The sequence below is a fragment of the Camellia sinensis genome, chromosome 1 (genome assembly GCF_055761805.1).
Source record: "Camellia sinensis isolate YWXY chromosome 1, ASM5576180v1, whole genome shotgun sequence".
NCBI classification, from domain to species: domain Eukaryota; kingdom Viridiplantae; phylum Streptophyta; class Magnoliopsida; order Ericales; family Theaceae; genus Camellia; species Camellia sinensis.
Window position 1 is genome coordinate 12832418 of NC_138961.1, and position 19050 is coordinate 12851467.

Here is a 19050-nt window from a genome sequence, read left to right on the forward strand (position 1 = left end):
TAATTATCATCAACATGGGTTGACCTACGTATGTATGATGAATTAATTAGTAAGAAAAAGTGCAAGGTAATGCCAGATGCATTCACTTGATGAGAAACACATTCCTTGCATGTTTTAGTGTCGGGTAGATTCTCAATTAAGTCTAAAATCTTTAGGTCATATTTGATTCACAAGACTAATAGTGAAATATTAATAATTATATTAAATTAGTGTAGTATTTACTATCCAATTGGATTAATATTCATTGGATTAATAATCCTACCCCTATCCCATTACTAATAATCCTACAAATTTGTTGGATTAATTATTCATTAGATTAATAATCCTAAACCAAAATGTTAAAACAAACATAAAATAATTGAGTCCACAGATTAATAATCTCAATCTCATGCTCTAATCCTCCTAATCAAACATGCCCTTACAGTCATTAGATGCGCTAATAAATAGCTGTTTCTTCTCAATCCCAAGACCTCACGAGCTCAAAACTCTCATTAATCTATTCTAGTTTTCCTGATGGAATAAGGGTCCCATTTTGTAAATAAAAAGGATAATACTATATGCATCAATTAGTGTACTAATTAGTATATCAATTGATGATATGACATAATTTAAGATATTTTTTGTATTTGTAATGTGTATAAGAATAATGCTATATGCACTAATTAGTACACTAACTAATGTACCAATTGATAATGTGACATAATTTAAGAGGTTTTTGGTATTTGTAATGTGATTAATGAGTTGGGTCAATAATAATGTCATAACTAGCGTTGGTACACTAGTTAGTACACTAATTGGTATATGTAGCACCACTGTTTGTATAATGGGTGGAGTCAATAATAATATCATAACTATTTTTTTTTTTTTTGGATAAATAAATCATAACTAACAAATGTTAGTATACTAGTTAGTACATTAATTAATACATGTAGCACCGTTGAAATAAAAAATAATATTATATATTACTCTATTTTTTTGAATCATCATAACTAACTTATTATCCAATCTCTTGTCTTGTCTCTCTATTTGATATAAAGACCCCGTTGCTACCATCATACACCCTTGTTAAAATATAAACAGTCTGAATTATTAAAATTGGGCTTAAAAGTGGGCTCAATAGACTTGCAAGTAGGAAATGCAAGGAGGGGATCCTGATTCGTTCCACATACCCCAAAAGATGGCTAAAAAGTGAAGAGAAGAGGAACAAACACAACAGAAGAAGAACAACAACAACAAAATGCGCACACACCTTCTTTTCTTCTTCTTCTTCTTATTCTTCTTCTTCCACTGTTACATTGGTCTCTCCCTTGTTTTTGCTGAGGGAGCTCTAACTCTACCACCAAATGATAGTAATGATGTATCATCTCTTCTCTCCATAAAGTCCACTCTCATTGATCCTGCCGATCACCTCTCAGGCTGGAAAGTCCCCATCAATGGCTCCGATACCGGTCCATTTCACTGCAATTGGACTGGTGTTTCGTGCAACTCCAATGGCTATGTTGAAAAGCTTGATCTTTCCAACATGAATCTCAGTGGCAGAGCATCGGATCGAATACAAGGCCTTCACAGTCTTGCTTATCTCAACATTTGCTGCAATGGGTTACCCTCAGAATTGCCAAACTCACTCTCTAACATCACTTCATAGAAGAGCATTGATGTCAGTCAGAACAATTTCATTGGAGGATTTCCAGGGGGCCTTGGCAGGGTTTCAGGATTGAAGTCCGTGAATGCATCGAGCAATAATTTCTTGGGTTTTCTCCCCGAGGATCTTGGCAATGTTACATCACTCGAGAGTATTGATTTTCGTGGGAGTTTCTTCGAAGGTTCAGTTCCTATTTCTTTCAAGAATCTGCAGAATCTCAAGTTTCTTGGACTTTCCGGGAATAATCTGACTGGGAAAATCCCACCAGAGCTCGAGTTGCTTTCGGCTTTAGAGACAATCATTCTCGGATACAACGAGTTTGAAGGTCCTATCCCACCAGAATTTGGTAATCTTGATAATCTTCAATACTTGGATTTAGCAGTTGGGAGTCTCAGTGGTCCAATTCCTTCTGAATTGGGCAGGCTCAAGAAATTAACCACAGTTTACTTGTATCAGAACAGATTTGAAGGAAAGATTCCGAAAGAAATTGGAAACATGACCGCGCTTGTGTTCTTGGATCTCTCTGATAATCAGATTTCGGGTGAGATTCCAAATGAGATTGCGGATTTGAAGAACCTGGAGCTATTGAATTTGATGTGCAATCAACGAACTGGTCCAATTCCAAGCAAGATTGGTGAGTTAACAAAGTTATCAAACTTGAGCTATGGCAAAACTCTTTGACAGGTCCTTCACCTGTAAATCTTGGCCAGAACTCCCCATTGCAGTGGCTAGATGTGTCTTCTAATTCACTTTCAGGTGATATTCCAGCGGGGTTGTGTGATTCCGGTAATCTTACTAAACTCATTCTTTGTTGAGATTGAGATCACCCCATGTGAAAGGGGTGATTCTCTTCTGTGAGAACACACCAAAGTCAGCTCTTCCTTTGTCCTTCATTGCGGCTGCCAACCGAAAAACCGCCGAAGTGGTTGATCTACCATCCATTGAACAACAGCTGGCGATGTGCAAGGCCAGCCAGCTCCCTCCCTTCTCATGTATAAATAGAGGTAGAGAGAGCAGAGGAAATTACAGTGTGGTGAGCTAAAGAGAAAAACATAGAGAGAGAGAGAGAGAGAGAGAGAGAATTGCCAGAGAGTTTGTAATTCTTCTATTTTTTCAATATAGTAATCCGCTGCCCGTGGACGTAGGGGACTTGCTGAACCACGTTAAATCTCTTGTGTTATTGCTTGTGAGTGTTCCCTGGTGTGCCCCTGATCCACAACAATTGGTATCAGAGCTCGGGTGGTGAAAAATCAAATTTTTTCCGAAAGTGCCCAGATTTCGAAGTGCTCGAAATCAACTTTTGAGCATACCAGGAGCAAGATCTCAATGAGAGGAGTCCAACCAAGCAAAGAACAGCCCCAGAAGAGGTCCCACGCACTCCCACGCGCCGTCTGAAAAAAGAGAGTGAAGCTCACTCTCATCACGCGCTACCATGCGCCGGCGCGTCATCCCACGCGCCCCCACGCGCCATACGCGTGTCTCCAGAAAGAAGACGAGCCACGTGGCACCACATCAGTGCCACACAGACACCGCGTCAGTGCCATGCATACGCCACGTCATCGCCACGCAGATGATACGTCAGACGCCACGTCAGCCCATGTGTCGCCACGTGTCCGCCACGTCATCTCTGAGCCGCTGACCAAGCCGCGCCGCCGTTGACCAAGTCGCCTGCGCCATTGACTAAGCCGTTGACCGGATAAATTATCTGGTGCATCTCAGACGCACCAGATTCTGCAGATCTAAACAGTTCAAACTGTTTTGGCCATATCTAAGTCATTCAGAGTCCGTTTTTGACGATCCAATAGTGTTTTCCAACTATTTGGAGTATTCCGGACACATCCATATGGTTAGTTTTTGAATCAGAGGTGTTCAAACTGTTTTGGCTTGATCTGAGTCATTCGGAGTCCGTTTTTGACGATCCAATAGTGCTTTCTAACTATTTGGGATATTCCGGACACATCTATATGGTCAGTTTTTTGAATTGAAGTTTCTAAAAAAAAATGGCAGAATCTACAGAGATCAGATGAACCGAGTCCGTAAGTAATCCAACGAGTACAAGCAACTCTAGGCATTAGACCCCGGTGTCCCATGCTAAGTTTGAGGTAGAAAATTTTGATGAAAGTAGCAACTTCGGCATGTGGAGATGTGAAGTTAAAGATATGCTTGTCCAGATGAACCTGCACTTCACTCTGGGAGACAAACCAGATGACCTGGACAAGATAGAATGAGAGAAGGTGAATCTCCTAGCCTGCAGTTCCATCTGACTTTGCCTTGCAAAAGAGGAGAAGTATGCCTTCACAGAATATGACATTGTGAAGGAGCTTTGGAAGGCGCTGGAAGACAAGAAAGAAGAAAGGGTGAACATTGCACGAGATGGAGATAATGGTGAAGGAGCAGCCTTCACAGTTTCATCATATGGCCAGTCTGATGAATGGATAATAGATTCTGGATGTTCCTACCACATGTGTCCTAACAAGCAGTGGTTCTCGAGCTTACGAGAGTTCGATGGAGGAGTTGTGTTGATGGGCAACGACCAAGCTTGCCAGACAAAAGGGATTGGAACAATTCGACTGAAGATACATGATGGAACAATCAGAATTCTTGAAGATGTTCAGTATGTACCGAATCTGACAAAGAATCTCATCTCAGTAGGAGTTTAGACTCCAAAGGTTATAGAGTAACCATGGAAGGTGGAGTCCTCAAAGTTATTCGAGGAGCATTTGTTGCAATGAAGGGTACTCGACAGGGACATTTATATTTCCTAGATGGCTCTACAGTCACTGGGAGAGTGGCTGTCTCCACCAGCTCAGAAGATGATGCATCAGACACTTCCAAACTTTGGCACATGCGCCTAGGGCATGTCGGTGAGAAAGCTTTGCAAGGGTTAGTAAAGCAAGGCCTGCTGAAAGGCGCCAAGACAGGGAAGCTTGAGTTCTGCGAGCATTGTGTACTGGGCAAGCAAACAAGAATCAAGTTTGGTACTGCTATTCATCGTACCAAAGGGATTCTATACTACGTCCACACTGACATATGGGGTCCTTCCAAGAATGCTTCGTTGGGAGGTAAACACTACTTTGTGTCGTTCATTGATGATTTTCCAGAAGAGTTTGGATTTACACAATGAAGCACAAAGATGAAGTCTTAGACATCTTTCTTATGTGGAAGAAGATGATTGAGACCCAGATTGGCAGAAAGATCAAGAAGCTCAGATCTGACAATGGTGGAGAATACACATCAGATCCCTTCTTTGAGGTTTGCCAGAATACAGGGATAGTGAGACATTTCACAGTTCCTGGAACACTGCAGCAGAATGGAGTTGTAGAACGCATGAACCGCACTTTGGTAGAGAAAGTCCGGTGTATGCTGTCACATTTTGGATTGAGCAAGGCATTTTGGGGCGAAGCATTGAACTATGCTCGTCATCTTGTCAACAGACTACCTACTGCAGCACTAGATGGCAAGACTCCCATGGAGGTATGGTCAGGAGTGCCAGTTACTGATTATGATCAGCTACGTATCTTTGGATGTCCAGCCTATTTTCATGTTACAGAATCTAAGTTGGATCCAAGAGCCAAGAAAGCCATCTTCTTGGGCTTCAGTGATGGTGTCAAGGGATACAGACTTTGGTGCCCTGAATCAAAGAAAGTTCTTATCAGAAGAGACGTTACCTTTGATGAGTTTGCAATGTTGAAGCAACCAGATCCTCAACAGAATGAGGAAGCATTGAAGAAGTCAGTGCAGGTGGAGTTTGAGACTCCAGCAAAGACTAGTCAGCCAATCAACCATCCTGAAGAAGTCTCAGAGGATAGCTCTGAAGAGAGTTCAGATGAAAATAAAGATCCAGAGGCTCCACAACAATCAAAACCCATTGCAATCAGGAAAGGACAAAGGGTTACTAGGCAACCTGGTTGGATGACCGATATGGTAGCCTATGCACTTCCAATCATTGAAGACAATGTTCCTTGCACTTTCAAAGAAGCCGTGCAGAATGCAGAAAGTGTCAAATGGAAGGAGGCTATGGATGAAGAGATTGGGTCACTTCACAAGAACCAGACTTGGGAGTTGGTGCAACTTCCAAAAGGCAAGAAAGCAATTGGGTGTAAGTGGGTTTATACCAAGAAGGAAGGCATTCCAGGCAGAGACAACATCAGATTCAAAGTTAGATTGGTAGCTAAAGGCTATGCTCAGAGGGAAGGAATAGACTACAATGAGGTATTCTCACCTGTTGTGAAGCACACGTCTATTCGTATCTTGTTAGCTTTGGTTGCACAGTTTGATCTCGAGCTCACCCAACTCGATGTCAAAACTGCCTTCTTACATGGAGATCTTGAAGAGGAGATATACATGTCCTAGCCAGATAGTTTCAAAGTTGCTGGAAAAGAGAATTGGGCTTGTAAGCTGAACAAATCTTTGTATGGATTGAAGCAATCCCCGAGACAGTGGTACAAACGATTTGATTGGTTCATGATAGAGAAAGAATACACAAGAAGTCAATTTGATCATTGTGTATATTTCCGTAAGCTTCCCAACGGTTCCTTCGTCTATTTGTTCTTATATGTAGATGATATGCTGATTGCATCTAAGAGCAAGGTGGAGATTAACAAACTCAAGGCACAGTTAGCAAGAGAGTTTGAAATGAAAGATTTGGGAGAAGCAAAAAGAGTTCTTGGCATGGTGATCAAGAGAGACAGGAAGAAAGGCACGGTTTGTCTGGCACAAACCCAGTATCTGAAAAAGGAGTTAGACAGATTTGGCATAAATAGGAAAACAAAAGCTGTGAGTACACCTTTGGCCCCTCATTTTAAGCTTAGTGCTTCGATGTCTCCACGCATAGAAGAAGAACGGAAGCATATGGCACAGGTTCCATATGCAAATGTAGTTGGTGCATTAATGTATGCTATGATTTGTATAAGGCCTGACATCTCACATGCTGTGAGTATGGTAAGCAGGTATATGCATGATCCAGGAAAAGATCACTGGCAGGCAGTGAAATGGATCCTAAGGTACATGCATGGCACGGTTAATCTGGGATTGAAGTTCGAGAGAGATAACCGACTCGGGCAGAATTTGGAAGGATACGTGGACTCAGATTATGCTGGTGACTTAGACAAACACCGATTAACAACAGGGTATTTATTTACGCTTGCTAAAGGGCCGGTGAGTTAGAGGTCAACGCTTCAGTCAACGGTGGCTTTGTCTACTACAGAGGCAGAGTACATGGCAGTGACAGAAGCCTTTAAGGAAGCTATTTGGCTACACGGGTTGATTGAGGACTTGGGAATTGTTCAGAAGCACGTTGAGGTGTTTTGTGACAGTCAGAGTGCCATTTGTTTGGCAAAGAACCAAGTTCATCATTCCCGCACCAAGCACATTGATGTCCGTTTCCATTTCATCCGAGAAATTGTGAATGAAGGGGATATTCTGCTTCAAAAGATTGGTACTGCAGATAATCCAGCCGATATGCTCACAAAAGTGGTTTCTAGGATCAAGTTCCAACATTGTTTGGACTTGGTCAACATCTCTCGGAATTAAGCACCTTCGGATGCAAGGCAATGTTGATCGATCACTATGGACAGAGGGCAAAGGCATGACAGTCAAGGGCATCTCAGCAGGGGGTGCTGGACATCCAATTAGGGGGTGTATGATATCTTGGTTACGCAAAGTTCAAGCATAGCAAGTGAAGACATCCGAGACAGGAAGCATGGAAGAGATCTGTGGGAGATAGGAGCAGAGGCTCACTCCAAATCAGAGAGTGGTGTGAGTTGAGTTAAGGATGAAGGATTCCCTCCTCCTCTTGTATCTCTGGTGTATTATCTCTAGCTTCAGGGGATACATTGTCTCAGTGAAGAGATGCAAACTATGTTGAAATTTGGGCGTGACAAGATTAGTAACAGTGTGTGCAACAGATCACCTCACATGGGTTGAGGGGGTGATTTGTTGAGATTGAGATCACCCCATGTGAAAGGGGTGATTCTCTTCTGTGAGAACATACCAAAGTCAGCTCTTCCTTTGTCCTTCATTGCGACTGCCAACCGACAAGCCGCCGAAGTGGTTAATCTACCATCCGTTGAACAACAACTGGCCATGTACAAGGCCAGCCAGCTCCTTCCCTTCTCATGTATAAATAGAGGTAGAGAGAGCGGAGGGAATTACAGTGTGGTGAGCTAAAGAGAAAAATAGAGAGAGAGAGAATTGCCAGAGAGTTTGTAATTCTTCCATTTGTTCAATATAGTAATCCGCTGCCCGTAGATGTAGGCGACTTGCCGAACCACGTTAAATCTCTTGTGTTATTGCTTGTGAGTGTTCCCTGGTGTGCCCCCGATCCACAACATTCTTTTCAACAATTCATTTTCGGGTCCAATCCGATTAGGCTTTTCGACTTGTTCTTCACTTGTCCGGGTTAGAGTTCAAAATAATTTGATTTCCGGGACAATTCCAACCGGTTTTGGAAATCTTCCCAAACTCCAAAGGTTGGAATTGGCGAATAACAATCTCACCGGTACAATTTCAGATGATTTCTCTTTATCTTTGTCGCTTTCTTTTATAGATGTCTCGTGGAACCGCCTCGAATCATCTCTTCCTTCAAATATTCTTTTCATTCCTAGTCTTCAAAACTTTATTGCTTCGAATAATAACTTAAGAGGCAATATTCCTGACCAATTCCAGGACTACCCATCGCTTTCTGTCCTTGATCTTTCGAGCAACCATTTCTCTGGAAAAATCCCACAAAGTATCGCGTCATGCGAAAGGCTTGTGAATTTGAACCTTGGAAACAACCAATTCACTGCGGAAATCCCAAGACCGATAGCGGCACTACCTATGTTCGCAATTCTTGATCTATCAAACAATTCACTCATCGGAACCATACCTGAGAATTTTGGAAGCTCGCCTGCCCTGGAAATGCTAAACTTGTCTTACAATAAGCCCGAGGGACCAGTTCCCAACAATGGGATTTTGACGACCATAAACCCAAATGATCTCATAGGCAACGTGGGACTTTGTGGTGGCAATGGCATCCTTCCACCTTGTTCCCAAAGTTTTTCCACCACTGCATCACGACAAAGGAAAACTAAAATTCACATCATCAATCACATTATCGTTGGATTTGCTGTTGGAATTTCAGTGATTTTGTCTCTCGGGTTGATTGTGTTTGTAGGGAAAAAGTTATACAAACGATGGTACTTGTACAACACTTTCTTCACAAATTGGTACAAGTGGAGCTCTGCAGAGTGGCCCTGGAGGCTAATAGCATTTCAGAGGCTCAGTTTCATGAGCGCTAACATATTAGCATTCGTGGAGTCAAATGTGATCGGTATGGGGTCAACGGGGATTGTTTACAAGGCAGAAATCCAATGCCCACATTCAATTGTGGCGGTTAAGAAGCTATGGAGATCGGATGTAGATGTTGAAAGTGGAGATGACTTGTTCAAAGAAGTAAATTTACTTAGGAGGCTTAGGCATAGGAACATAGTGAGACGATTGGGATACCTGCATAACGAGAATGATGTGATAATGGTATACGAGTACATGCCAAATGGCAACCTTGGAGAGGCCTTGCATGGTGAAAATGCTACGAAAATGTTGGTGGATTGGGTTTCGAGGTATAACATAGCTGTGGGCGTTGCGAACGGATTGGCTTACCTTCACCATGATTGCAATCCATCGGTGATTCACTGCGATGTCAAGTCCAACAATATTCTTCTTGATGCAGATTTTGAGGCTAAGATTACAGATTTTGGATTAGCAAGGACAATGATTCAGAAGAATGAAACAGTTTCAATGGTGGCTGGTTCTTATGGATATATAGCACCTGGTAAATTCCCAATCTTTATTTACCACAAACAATTCTTTTTTTTTTTTTTTTGGCAATGTCACACATTACTTTTCCAGAGTTTAGTTTTTGTGCAAACAAGTGTCTGAAATTCTAGAAAATGTTTGATATTACAGAATATGGTTACACATTGAAGGTAGACGAAAAGAGCGACATATATAGCTTTGGCGTGGTGTTTCTAGAGCTTGTAACTGGGAAAATTTTTTCCCTTGTTCCCTAAGTTCCTTGATTTCCTCCATTCTTTTCGCTTCCCTGATTTTACTTGCTTCCTCTTCCTCAATTTTCTTTACTTCATCAAGTTTTACTGCTTCCTTGAGTCCCTCCATATCCTGCTGAACCTCAATTCCCATCGCTTCCATGCACAACAACAAGGCATCCTACAACCACATTACCCAAAAATAAAATTCAATTCAGACACATACAACCAAAAAAAAAACATAACTTCATAATTTAATTTCACCAATTGGCTGAAGAGAAACTGATGGAAAATGAATGCAAAGAAAGAAAATTAAAATTAAGAACCATAAATTCTTTACAATATTCTGTAACAAAATACACCAGTTGGAGTTTTTTTTCTTTTCATTTCCTCTATTTTCTCATCAGCTAAGCACATGGCGAGTGTAGACGTCCCCAAACGCCCCGGGAGGAACGAGCTCCCGTTCTGTTCATATTGGGGTCACTACAGCTCGGACTCTCAAATTTGTCACGGTTCTAAGTCTGAACCAAAGAGTCCAAATCCGGCAAATCGTTTTGAGAAAAACAGATTTTTGAAAAGAAGTGCCAAACATGGACTGCTTTGCCAGATACAGAGTCGCCACCTAAATATTTTATTTTTGGGAAATTTAGGAAACCCTGACTCGGTGCCAAAAGGCCACGTGTCCGTCATCACCAAAGTTGCCTCGGCTCGGGAACTTGGGTACGATTGGGGAAGGTCACTTCGTGAGCACCCCCGCTCGCCCGGTCATAGACCGGCCTCTACTAACCATGATATCAATTTTTGAAAACTTTGTGTGTCCTTATTCCGGTTATTAGCCTAGGTTACTATGTGATGCACACAGCATACAAATATAGACCGGGTCGCCTGAATTGGAATGAAACATTTTATGTTTGTTTTTGAAAATGGTTTGCTATCCGCAGGTAGGCTTGAAACATTTGATGATTTATTCCAATCTAAGTAACCCAACCTTCACCCACAGGCATTCAGGCAGTTTATATCAGATAAGCACATAGCCTCATGGTAAGCATGCTATTCATGGCATTCACTCACACGCATGCAAGGATGCTAAAGCATAAAGCTCACCGGGTACTCCAAGCCAAAATAGAAACTACATTAGAAATCATGCATGATCCTAAGTATACAAATGAATGCCTAATGCAACACATGCAAGAATGCAAATTGTAGCAGGCTCGGCTATTCTAAACATGGCATATGAAATGCTATAACTTATCATGTATTCAATTCAGAATTGAAAGTACAATACAGTTAGTATGATGCGCCGAGCCCGGTGCATGCAAAACAGATGAATGATGCAAACATGCTGTCATACTATATGCTAATTGAAATATGCCCTAATCTAACCATCATAAGCAGGTAAATAAAAGGGAAGAAAGACGTGGGGTTGGAAGACATACATCACACTCACCCACACTTATTACAACATTGCCCTCGCGCAGAGGGTCCGAATAAATAATACAGTCCAAATATTACAGTCCCGAATGAAAGAATATTACAGTCCAAATAATATACAAATTCCTAATTAATTAACAAATTAACTAAGAAAGCTATTAAAACTAGCATGCAAGCTAGGGGCTGCCTTGCTTCTGATGGATGATGCATGTCCGGGTTGTCTTGCGCGAAAATCCACCGGAATGCCCCAATTAGCCTCTGTTTACACCTGTTCTTGAAAAGCGTGCCAAGTCCCGAAAAGTTGCTGATTCTTCGTTTTGCTGCAACAGAGAGCAGGAAAGGGGCATAGCAATGTATTTGCACAGATATATGCATGTCTCGATCCTCGTGCCACCAATCACGCATACCGAGGCATGATGGCCGAGGAGTCGAAATGCACAACTCAATATAGAATGAATGCACATGAAGCTACAGCTAAAACCTAACTCCATCATGGATAATCTGGAGTGTCGGTGACTGGGGAATTGAGACACATTCCGTCACTCGGAGTACGAAATGTACCTCGTTTCCCGTGCCTAGGCTAACTCCTATTCCAGACACGATGCAATATGCATGATATGCGTGAAATGCGACTAAGATACAACCTAGCATGTACAATGCTATGAAAATGAGATGCCTCGAAATGCGTGCACACGGGCACGCAAACTGAGAAGATGATAGAATGCAATCTAAGATACAACCTAGTATGCACTATGTTGTGAAAATGAGATGCCTCGAAGTGCGTGCACACGGGCACGCAAACCGAGAAGATGGTATATGCAATGCAAGTGTCTAAAATGGCATGGAAAGGGTAACATGGACTTATACTAACATGAGAGAGCCTCAGCCACACTCACGTAAGAAGCCGGTTGATGAAAATGAAGTGCCTCGAAATGCGTGCACACGGGCACGCAAACCAAGGCAATGGCATACGCAATGCAAATGACATGAAAACATGATATGGGCTTATACCAACATGAGTAAGCCTCAGCCACACTCACATAGGATGCCGGCGGATAAAAATGAGGTGCCTCGAAATGCGTGCACACGGGCACGCAAATCGAGGCGATGACAAAATGCGATGTAATGACATGGAAACATGATATGGGCTTATACCAACATGAGTGAGCCTCAGCCACACTCACATAGGATGCCGGCGGATAAAAATGAGGTGCCTCGAAATGTGTGCACACGGGCACGCAAACCGAGGCGATGACAAAATGCGATGTAATGACATGGAAACATGATATGGGCTTATACCAACATGAGTGAGCCTCAGCCACACTCACATAGGATGCCGGTTGATGAAAATGGGGTGCCTCGAAATGCGTGCACACGGGCACGCAAACCGAGGCAATGACAGAATGCGATGTAATGACATGGAAACATGATATGGGCTTATACCAACATGAGTGAGCCTCAGCCACACTCACATAGGATGCCGGCGGATAAAAATGAGGTGCCTCGAAATGCGTGCACACGGGCACGCAAACCGAGGCAATGGCAGAATGCGATGTAATGACATGGAAACATGATATGGGCTTATACCAACATGAGTGAGCCTCAGCCACACTCACATAGGATGCCGGTTGATGAAAATGGGGTGCCTCGAAATGCGTGCACACGGGCACGCAAACCGAGGCAATGGCAGAATGCGATGTAATGACATGGAATGGATAGCAATCATTCTAATGGAATTTCAGCACTAAAATATGGGGGAAAGCAGTCCCGAAATGAGGCGAAATGACATGAAATACATGGAATTGTCCCGAAATGCGAATTTAGGCACCCGAAATGGCCTATAGCTATGCCAAACATGCACAACATGGACATGCAATGCAAAGACAGAAGCTAGACAGTCCCAAAAAAGGCACTTTCACAGTTATAAACATGGCCAAACAGCAAGCATAGGTATGGCAAAAATGGCATGCAAGAATAGGGGCCAAAAGAGGGGTAATGAAGCAAGTGATATAAGAAAAATCCAAACTGAAAAAATTCCTTCTACAACATTGAAGAGGGACTAAAAATATGAATATTTACAGTATATGGCAGCCCCAAAATCAGTATACAAACATGATAGAAATGTGATGCAAAATGGGGCTCAAAAATGGCTATAACATGAGGTATGCAAAATATTCACCAAACAGCCAAAGACCCTTAATAAAACATGTAGAATGGGCGAAAATAGGACTATTTACAGAACTGTAAAATGGCCAAAAACAAAAGCATGGTAGGCTAACTAAACATGCAAGAATGGGGAATAAAAGAGAGATATAACATGAGGTGGCATATGGAGCTCCCAAACCATGAAAGGACATAAATGAAACATGAAGAATGGACCAAAATAAGCACTTTTTCAGAACTGTAAAATGGCCAAAAACAAAAGAATGGTAGGCTGCCATTGCATGCAAGAACGGGGAAGAAAGGAGGAGTATAAAGGTAGGTACAACATGGAAGTCCCAAATGGTGTTGAGCTCTTCTTCAATATTGAAGAGGGGCTCAAAATAAGCCTAATATCAGTTTACAACATGCTCGAAAACAGATTACTCATGGGCCAAAAATAGCATGCAAAACTATGACATATAAGAGGATCAATGAAGCAAGTGTATCATGGAGGGCTCAAACAGGGTTGAGCCCTTAATGAAAAGTGAAAATGAGCTCAAAAGAGGGCCCTCTTCAGTTAGGGCCGGAGCTTGAAACAAAAAGAAAGTGGGGCTTACAAATGGATCAAGAAAAAGGGTCAAAAGAGGAGAAAAGTTACTCACCCTTGAAGACTAAAACTTTTGTTGCTTCTTGGATCAATTTGCAGCTCCTTTTGCCTTTGAGAAGCCTTCCTTGTTGCTGGAAAGGAGATGGTGGTGGTAGAGCTTGGTGGTGTAGAAGAAATGGTGCTTATGGACTTAGAGATTTTTAAAGAAATGAGAGGTATAGAGATGGAGGGAGATATGGAGGCTTGAAGGTGAAGTTTTCTAACCCCAACAAATGATCTAGCTTGCTTGTTATAAAGGCCAAGAAGGGGGTGTAAAGGTGGGGGAAAAGGAGACAAGCTTTCCCCCACAAAATATCCCCCGGATAAAGATCTTTTCTGGGGGATAAAGCTCCACAGCTGTAAAGTGCACAGTGCCAAGGTCTCGACCGGCCTGTTACTTTTGCTGCAGGTGGCCGGCCGGCCACACCCCCTAGCCGGCCGGCTAGGGGTCAAAAGGGTCAATCAGATTTTCTGGCCGGCCACCAATTGATGGTGTCCTCCTATGTGTGTACATCACAAATATGTGGTTTGGGTTTGAAGAAAATGGGTCCAAGGGGTTCAACATTAGCCCGGAAGGAGGGGGTCAAAAGGGTCAAGTTGAATTACTGGCCGGCCACCAACTTTTAGGGTCCTCTCATGTGTGTACATCACAAATATGTGGTTTGGGTTTGAAGAAAATGGGTCCAAGGGGTTCAACATTGGCCCGGAAGTGTGAAAAACGGGCGTCGGAGGGGGTCGGAGGAGTAAAAACTGGTTGTCGAAACAATTGCTGGCCTCTCATCCTTCCATGACCTTCCTAGCGATGAAACAGAGGTACCTGCCAAAAATGAACGAAAACCGATGCAAAACGAATGTTCGGGGGCCAAAACACGCAGTTCGGGGCCCCGGAAACTGCCCGTTAAACACCGAAAGTGGCGTTCGGCCACGAAGTGGGTTTCTCTGACCCCAGTGTCCCTCAAAAGGGAGAAAATAAGATGTATGCCAAAATTTAGAGTAAACGGAGATGGTTAAACGGTCCCGAACCGAGGCACACGGCCTGACGGCTCCGAAAAACCGAAAACCGGGCTCCGAAATGGACAAAATGGCCTATAGCCACAAAATGTATCCCACGGCCACTGAGAGATGGTCTACAGGACCTCTCTCTCCCCTCAGGAAAAGAAACAGAGAAAACCGAGTCTGGTGAGAAAACCGAGACAAGGCACAGAAGAGGGTTCGGAAATCCGGAGGCAGGGCTCACGGCCGCGACTCTGAAACTTCTGAACGAGCACATTATGTAATATCACCAAGCGCTCAATCGGTGACGTCTGAGTCTTAAGGTCAGTCAAAAATGGGGTGTCTACAGTTGCCCCTCTTTGACAGAACTCGGAAGTCATAAGTGACGGGAGTGAATGTCAAAGCCCAGAGACGACCCATTTTTGACAAGGCCGAAGACTTAGACAAACATACAAAATAGCGAAGATGCGCCCGCAGGCAGGGGCAAAATGCAAATGATATGCAGAAAAAAAAAAAAAAAAAAATTGAAGATTGGACTTATACGCTACGCGAAGCCGATTTTGAAAGTTGAGGATTCATGCAATTCGCTGTAATGTAGTGGCTAAAATGCAATGTAATGGCTAAGAGGTAAAGGCACCTTACAGGGGCAATTGGCAATGACTTACCTCATGCTGCTGGGGATCTTTCGCTTCTTCTTGGTTGGACCACAGGTACTACTTTTCTCCCTGACTATGGTCGCAGCTTTCCCTATTCTCCAACAGGGTGACAGACTAGGTTGGTTCAGTATCCAGAATTGAGGTGCATACACGCTATCTCAACCTATGGGGCTTCCATACAGATTTCAAGCCGAGGACACGCCTCTGGGTATTTAAACCAGACTTTAGTCTCGGAAATCCCGAACCTTTGCGTTCTAGGCATGAGCCATTCGAACTCTAGTTTCCACCGTCGCAGTTGGTCTCCTAGGAACTCACTGCAAACACAGGCAGGTGGCTATACCAGACCACCAGAAGTCGTTCGGGCACGACAAACACCAAAGGAATTGCACCTTTAGAGGATTTAAGGTCTCCTAGACCAGAGGATTTAAGGTCTCCTAGACCCGGGAGTGCACAAGACAGTGCGAGTGATTCGAAATGCACAAGAAAGTGAGATTGAGGTGCGTAAAATAGCGCGAAACAATGCACTAACAAGTACAGGTGAGATGCGCAAGATAGCGCGATGGAATGCATGCAAAATGCAAGTAAAGCGCACAAAACAGTGCAATGCGCAAGAAAGCGCGAGTGATTTGAAATGCACAAGACAGTGCGAGTGATTTGAAATGAACAAGACAGTGCGATACGCTAAACAGCGCGATTGAAATGCACTAACAAGTGCGATACGCTAAACAGCGCGATTGAAATGCACTAAACAGTGTGATACGCTAAACAGCGCGATTGAACTGCACTAAACAGTGCGATACGCTAAACAGCGCGATTGAAATGCACTAACAAGTGCGATACGCTAAACAGCGCGATTGAAATGCACTAAACAGTGCGAGACGCTAAACAACGCGATTGAAATGCACCAAACAGTGCGATACGCTAAACAGCGCGATTGAAATGCACTAAACAGTGCGAGACGCTAAACAGCGCGATTGAAATGCACTAAACAGTGCGATACGCTAAACAGCGCAATTGAAATGCACTAACAAGTGCGATACGCTAAACAGCGCGATTGAAATGCACTAAACAGTGCGATATGCTAAACAGCGTGATTGAAATGCACTAAACAGTGCGATTGGTTCGAAATGCACTAGACAGTGCGATACGCTAAACAGCGCGATTGAAATACACTAAACAGTGCGACACGCTAAACAGCGCGATTGAAATGCACTAACAAGTGCGATACGCTAAACAGCGGGATTGAAATGCACTAAACAGTGCGAGACGCTAAACAGCGCGATTGAAATGCACTAAACAATGCGATACGCTAAACAGCGCGATTGAAATGCACTAAACAGTGCGATACGCTAAACAGCGCGATTGAAATGCACTAAACAGTGCGAGACGCTAAACAGCGCGATTGATTTGAAATGCACTAGACAGTGCGAGTGAGATACAACCACAAGATGCACAAGACAGTGCTAGTGAGATACAAAGTGTAAATGCACAAGATAGTGCGAGTGAATGCATGTTCTATGCAAATGAGGTGCATTTTCTATGCAAGTATGGAAGAGTGCATTTTCTATGCAAAAGATACGAGCATTTTCTATGCAAGAAACAGGAGCATATTCTATGCGGAATCGAAAGCAAGCATATTCTATGCATGAATCATAACGATGCGCGGCACGCATGCAACAACAGTGTATATGAGAGTTCACATTCTATGTAGTAGAGGAGCATCAAATATGTACTCTGGTGCCTCTGATTTACCTCTTAGGGGACTTTGCAACACACTCAGCTCAAAAAGGGCACACCCTGTTCATATTGGCGAGAGATAACATCTGCTGCTACTGCTTTAATTGCCGTTCTGGCTTGAAGCAGGCTTAAGCTTGGAGTAGAGGCACACTCATTCTTCAGGGCACTGGCAAGGCCTGAAGAGGTACATATGGAATGCAATCTCAGAATTTTCTGAAGGTGAAACACACTCAGATGCTCAAAATTTTTCCTATTTTCTTTTGCTTTGCAGTCCGAAACTTATATAGCTTCAGATAAGTTCTTGTTCTACTGTTCTGACGTGACCTGGGTTGAACCTTGCGGTTTTATGAAAGAACGAATCTTGTTTTGCACAGATGTGGAGAATGGCACGGCACTCGGAGCACAAAACGATTTTATTTTGAATTTGATAAATGAGTTCTCGACCGGGTATTGAGCCTACAACTGAACACAACACACTACGACTCAACAACGGAAAACAAAAGGTAAACAACCTAAACACATCGAGTAACACTCGAAATGACTCAAAATAAGAATCGAGATAAAACAAAAAGACACGACATTCAGACGTGCACAGGGAGCCTGTTTCACCGGGTAGTGTTTCCCACCCTTTCTTATTTGTGGTTCTCACATCACTTGGCCCTCAAGCTCTGTTTTTTTGAAAAAAAACCTCTTCTCACTTTTCCTCTCATCGCACATCTCTCTATTCTTCGTTCTCTGATTTTTCATCCCTCCCCTGGGTGGTTGATGGATGAACAGCAAATTGTAGGCTCGTGACCTTAGCATTCCGCTAGATTCTTCTTCTTGTTCACAACAGTGAGTTTCTCCCACAGAGGGGTTATGATCAGATCTGTCCAGATAAGGGAGTGGAATGTCTTTGTCCCATTCCAGTTCGTGCTTCGCACCTGGCTTGATACCTCGTTGGTTGGAGGATGTGAGAGCTTTCTGCCCTTTGTTGTGCCCTTTTCTGGCGAATACGGTGCCTTTCTTGGCAAGTATGTTGACAACGGGAAAGACAGGAAGCCTGACTCAACTGTGCCCTTAGTTCATCATTTTGACCATTTTTTGTTTTAGTTTTTCCTAAAAAAAAATTTGACCAAAATGAGAGTTAGATAAACGCGCTTGTTCGATTTTCTGATTTAAAATCATGCAAGTTAGGCTATGAGCACTGAGAGTTTTCCTTTTTTGGGTCCAAGAAATGGTCCAGTTTTGAAAAAATTGAGTACTTTTCAAGAAGATTAGTCAACCTTAGTAAAAATTCTCAAAACCATTTTTGCAAACGACCACTGCTCAACGAGCATGGAACCTACTCTCGAGATACCCAACCTCGGATTCGAAAATTGCCCTCTTACTCGAAGAGAGCTGCATGGCAACGGAAAGTTGCCCCTTGTTTGAAATGACACTACGGCGTTCTGAATGGCAACGGAAAGTTGCCCCTTGTTTGGATAGCACCGCAGCGCATTGAATGGCAACGGAAAGTTGCCCCTTGTCTGAGTGGCACCGTAGTGTATTGTAGTCAGTCCTCAGAGCGACGAACGCAACCAGACTCTCAGATACAGAGAAGACAAAGATGACCAAAACCATCGCATGGACACAATCGAATTTGAAGTGTTTTACGGCTAGACTTCAGAATGAAGTTGCCTACGTATCCCAAAGATGGGAATCAAGCCTTACGTAGTTCGGGGTTAAGGTACACTCGGGTATTAACCTCTCCTTTTTAGGCTCTAACTTTTGCCAAGGCGCCCGTTGTAGGTTTTC

General features: G+C 43.1%; 1 pseudogene; it reads left to right on the forward strand.

Annotated features, from left to right (window-relative positions):
* Window positions 1-1237: 1237 nt before the first annotated feature.
* On the forward strand, window positions 1238-9693 carry LOC114316140 (uncharacterized; annotated as a pseudogene).
* Window positions 9694-19050: the final 9357 nt, after the last annotated feature.